The following is a 6,000-nucleotide window of genomic DNA, read 5'->3' on the forward strand; positions in this document are numbered from 1 at the left end:
TTTTTTTTATTTTTATTTTTTATAATTTTTTTTTTTTTATTATTATTATTATTATTATTTTTATTTTTTTGGGGGTGGGGGAGGGAGGAAGGGAGAGGTAATTTTGTTGTAATACATTGTGATATGGCGTTTTTCTTGTCTTGAAATGTAAGTAAGGATAAAATATTAAAATAAAGATTTATAAAAAAAAAAGGATAGAAGCTGTCAAATGAACATATGTTTCTATGAAGAGTATAAGCCTAGATAGGGAGGCAGCTGTGGACATACCATACCTGGATTTTGCAAAAGCGTTTGACACAGTTCCTCATAAACGTTTGATGGGTAAGTTAAAGGGGTATTCCCCCCAAGAGCTAAAAAAATGAAATGCTCCCAAACCTAGCTAGCCTTACTCACCATGTCCCCCTGAGTATTTTGAGAAGTCTCCCATCTTTCTAGCTGCTGCCGTTCCTGAGTTACAAGTTTTTCTAAAAGCCGATCTATATCCAAGATAGGAAACTACATTTCCCATCATGCAATGCTTCTGCCTGATGATGGTAAAGTAGCAGAGCTGAGACAATGAAGGAGATGATGACAGTGTAGCAGAGCTGAGATGGCGGTGTAGCAGAGCTGAGATGGCGGTGTCGGTGTAGCAAAGCTGAGTTGGAAGTGGCGTAGCAGAGCTGCATTGGCGGTGACGGCATAGCAAAGCTGAGTTGGCGGTGACGGCGTAGCAGAGCTGAGTTGGCGGTGACGGCGTAGCAGAGCTGAGTTGGCGGTGACGGCGTAGCAGAGCTGCGTTGGCGGTGACGGCGTAGCAGAGCCGAGTTGGCGGTGACTGCGTAGCAGAGCCGAGTTGGCGGTGACGGCGTAGCAGAGCCGAGTTGGCGGTGACGGCGTAGCAGAGCCGAGTTGGCGGTGGCGGCGTAGCAGAGCCGAGTTGGCGGTGACGGCATAGCAGAGCTGAGTTGGCGGTAACGTGGCGATTGTGAGGGGCGGAGCTTGTCGCAGGGGATTGCAGGGGGCGGAGCTTGTCCAGGGCGATTGCGCACGCGGGGGCGCAGCTTGCCGCGGGCGATTGTGGGGGGGCGGAGCTTGCCGCGGGTGAATGCGGGGGGCGGAGCTTGCTGCGGGTGAATGCGGGGGGCGGAGGTTGTCGTGGCTGATTGCGGGTGGGCGGAGCTTGCAGCGGGCGATTGTGGGGGGCGGAGCTTGACACGGGTGAATGCGGGGGGCGGAGGTTGCCGCAGCTGATTGCGAGGGGGCGGAGCTTGCAGCGGGCAATTGCGCGGGGGGGGGGGCGCGGAGCTTGCCGCGTGCGATTGCGGGGGGCGGAGCTTGCCGCGTGCGATTGCTGCGGGTGAGTGAGGGATGCCACGGATGATGGGGGGGCAGTTGGTTGTGGGGCGGGGGGCTGTGTGCTGCGGGTGAGTGCTGGACGATGCCCCGGGAGGCTCTGGACACGGGGTGAGTTCTGGGCTGGGGGTGACCGGGTGGCTGCTGTTAGAGAGGGAGACAGTGACAGCTGCGCTGATTACTGTCTCCCTCTCTAACAGCAGCCACCCCATCAGTGTTCTTAGTCACTTCACTGTGCTGGGACTGAGGACACGTGATGCCGACACGGAGGGTGGGGGCCAGGAGCAGGGAGCGTGTCGGGTTGGACTGAGGTCTGATGATTCTCTGCAATCCGTAGGGGTGAATGCAGCTAAATAACTGTAAAACTGTGCAGAATCCATAATAACTGTATATTGGAAAGATGAAAAGCTGCGGGTGGGCAGCGTATTAATGCAAAAATAATTTTGGGGGGAATACCCCTTTAAGGTCTATGGGTTTGGAAAGTTTAGTCTGTAACTGGATTAAAAACTGGCTTAATAATCAAACCCAGAGAGTGGTGGTGAATGATTCCTATTCCAAATGGTCCCCGGTAATAAGTGGTGTACCCCAAGGGTCAGTACTGGGCCCTCTTCTGTTTAACTTGTTTATTAATGATATTGAGAATGGAATTAACAGCAATGTTTCTATTTTTGCAGATGACACCAAGCTTTGTAGTACAGTACAGTCTATGGAGGATGTGCAGATGTTACAGGATGACTTAGACTCACTGAGTGTTTGGGCGCCCACTTGGCAAATGAGGTTCAATGTGAATAAATGTAAAGTTATGCACCTGGGTACTAATAACCCACATGCATCATATGTCCTGGGGGGAGTTACTCTGGGAGAGTCGCCGATGGAGAAAGATCTGGGTGTACTTATAGATAATAGACTACAGAACAGCACACAATGTCAGTCAGCTGCTTCTAAGGCCAGCAGGATATTGTCATGCATTAAAACAGGCATGGACTCTTGAGACAGGGATATAATATTACCACTTTATAAAGCTTTGGTGCGGCCTCATCTGGAGTATGCTGTCCAGTTTTGGAAACAGATTCATAAAAAGGATGTTCTAGAGCTGGAGAGGGTACAAAGACGGGCAACTAAACTAATAAGGGGAATGGAGCATCTTAGTTATGAGGAGAAATTAAAAGAATTACATTTGTTTAGTCTCAAGAAGAGACATTTAAGGGGAGATATGATTCATTTATTTAAAGCGACTCTGTACCCACAATCTGACTCCCCCAAACCACTTGTACCTTCGGATAGCTTCTGTTAATCCAAGATCTGTCCTGCGGTCTGTTCGGCAGGTGATGCAGTTATTGTCCTGAAAAACAACTTTTAAAGTGTCACTGTCGTGATTTTTTTTTTTGCAGAAATCAATAGTCCAGGCGATTTTAAGAAACTTTGTAATTGGGTTTATTATCCGAAAAATGCATTTTTATCATGAAAAAGCAGTTTGAAGCTCTCCCCCCTGTCTTCATTGTTCTCCTATGGAGAGAGCTAAAGAAAAGACCAAAACAGGACAACAAAGAGTTAATCTACAAATCCCTCACCCGTTATCTGTTCTGACCATCACCAGTGACCTGTCTGAGCTCAGATTACAGCTGTCACCCAGCTCCATGCCTGTAATCCTCTGTTATCTGCTTTCTGCTGCCGGCTAACTCCCTCCTTCCTCCTCCCCCCTCCCCTCTCCCTAGAGCAGACAGGGTTCTCCTGCAACAAGTCACAATTTTCAGATTTTTCAGAGTGGATGAAAAAGAGGAAGGAGGGGGGGACCTGGGAAAAGGCTTTTTACATGCAGATAATGGCAGATTTGGCTAATAAACCCAATTACAAAGTTTCTTAAAATCGCCTGGACTATTGATTTCTGCAAAAAAAAAAAAATACGACAGTGACTCTTTAAACTTGCAGCCCTGTGCCCAACGGGAGTATCTGTGCCCTAACTTTGCATCACCCGTCCGTTCCTCCTCATCATTAGGAATGCTCCGGGCAGATTGCCTCCTATTCCCCACCTGGGGCAGCCCGGCACATGGGCTGGATCGTTAAGGACCTGTGCAGGATTCAGCATGGAGAAAATGTTTTAGTGGCATTCCTAATTATGAAGAGGGTGGGGAGGAAGGAATCAGTGTTGGAATCAGGGCACTGGGAGGCTATAATATAATATACAAACCACAGGTGCTCTTTAATATGTTCAGAAACACTAGATCAAATCTACTATATATTGTTTACCACACAACTGTGGCTAACCTTTAGATTACAGAGAGTTGTGTACTGAAGAGAGAGCAATCTTTCAAGGAAACCACTTGTATGCTTTACATATAGAGCCTGGTATAAAAAGAAAGTCAAATAGGGTAGGGGGCCATCTAATATGTTGTCAGAATTCCATAGTTACATAGTTAAAGAGTACCTGTCAGTATGACCACTGCAGGATCAACAGTGAATTCCTCTCTTAATCTGGAAGGTCTGGTATCCATAGCTACAAACCTCGCTATGACAGAAATGTGCACATACTCCATTCTGACCCAGTGGAGGTCACGTGTATTTACGTCACAGCGTGGTTTGTAGCCACGGATACCAGACCTTCCAGATTAAGAGAAGAATTCACTGTTGATCCGGCACTTTAATAGGGTTGAAAAAATGCAAGAGTCCAAGTTCAATCTCTAACCCTACTGTGATCCAGAGGGTGGCAAAAAACCCTCAGGGAATTGTGAAGCAGCTGGCATCTGTCTCCTATTTGTTTTGCTAGCTTAAATTAGGGCATGTAGTATTTTGGTAAATATATTTCCCCTTTTTCATTTAATCAAATGCAGAGTGATTGAACAGACCTTGACTTGAAACTTCCAATGACTGAAATCTCTTCGTAGTGTAGTAAGAGCTTAAAAAGTTTAATGTTTCAACTGAAATAACTTTAATAACAATTTTCATGTGTCTAAATATCACATTTATATACTTGTTACGGTACCCCTTTATTTGACTCCACCTCAGAACATACACTGAATGGGCGCCGTAATCGTGAGCAGAAGTCATTTCTAAAGCGCTGATCCTTAATGGCTGGTCTACATAACAGTAGCTGCCAGTACACCCAAGAATCTGGATTTAGGGTCTAACCATGTGCTACCACCAGCACTCAACACATAAGGTGGACATTCTGAGAGGGGATCAAAACACCACCAGGGAGGCGCCACAACAAGAAGTAAGAATAATATCTAGGAACAAAAACACACTATTTTATTTCAATTTAAATTGTTTTACATTTTGCAAGTATAATAATTATGGAACCACCTCTTTAACGCGTTACTATTATTTCTAGTAATTTTTAACACATCCTCAGATATGTCAAGAGTAACTTATTGTCCTGGATCTCATTCCCGAGACCAGCTGCAGGAATATCCCACTTGTTCACTCAATGAGGTGAACAGGTGGGACTTCTGGATGTATCTCGGGATCACAGTGGGTCTCGGGACTGAGACATGGTGCAATCAGTAACTGTTACTAAATGTGATATACACATGTAAATAAATGCTTTATTTGTACCAGTTATGTACTTTTTTTTTTTAATTGTTATTATTATTTTAGTTTACCATTCTGGCAGCTTTAGAACAGAGAAATGTCATTTTACAACAATTGATGTTACAAATTTTAACTCTAGAACTACATAATACTGTAAAATTTGAATTAATGTAGCTGCGGAAAGCAACAGTCACACAGCAGTAGTAGTTGTATGTCTATCTATCTATCTATCTATATTTATTAGTAGCCACAAGGGACACACTGTCGTGACAATGTAGTAGCAGGTGTCGCAATCATAGCAGTAACACTGGACTAGTAAGAGTAACACTGTTGTGTGAGTTGCCAGCAGCTTTTATGTACTGCCTCTGTGTTCTGCAGGAGCAGTATGTGTAGATGTTTACTTATTGCTGTGGCATTTTGGAAGCTATCTGTCATGACATATTCCAGGTACTGTTCAGAGTATATTGTCAGAACGTTACTGAAAAAAAAACATCCTATTTCTACAGTTTCTGGGTCCTAGTTTTATTTAGGTAGATGTTCTTGCTGTCCTGGTGGTGTATCAGGAATCAAATGCTGAGCAGTTGCTGAGCCCAGACAGATTCCACTCAACACCAATTTTTATCCAAACTAGGAAAGGATGCAAGGTGAAAGGTGAAAGGTGCAAATCATTCCATAATAGGTTTCCTTTGTGTTGGCTCCACTTCTGGTTTTGGCTAAAGATACTATACTGGCCAAATACTAACCAACATACTATGAGGGGAATTTATTAATGGCTTTTGGTGTTAAACCATTACACTTTTGAGCAACTGTTTATTTGCTCAAAACTTTGTGACTCTTCCTGTGTTTTGCACAAAATTGTGAGAGCCTTGCGCAAAAATTGACAGTGTTTTCACACTAGTTTCCTGATGAAAGCATTGATGGATCCCCCTATGTGTACTTTGCACATTTTGGGTGCCTTCACACGTACCGTATCGCTGTGTATTTATCGCTGCGAGTTTCTCGCACATAAATCTACAATAATACTGATTGCTATCAAGCCAATGTATGTGTATTCTCACTGCGTGTTTGGTGCGATTTTTACATGCGAGTTTTGATTTTCAAATGATTTTCACAGGCGAGTTCAACACCACAAAAAACGCA

Source organism: Dendropsophus ebraccatus, chromosome 1, assembly GCF_027789765.1.
Source record: "Dendropsophus ebraccatus isolate aDenEbr1 chromosome 1, aDenEbr1.pat, whole genome shotgun sequence".
Taxonomy (NCBI): domain Eukaryota; kingdom Metazoa; phylum Chordata; class Amphibia; order Anura; family Hylidae; genus Dendropsophus; species Dendropsophus ebraccatus.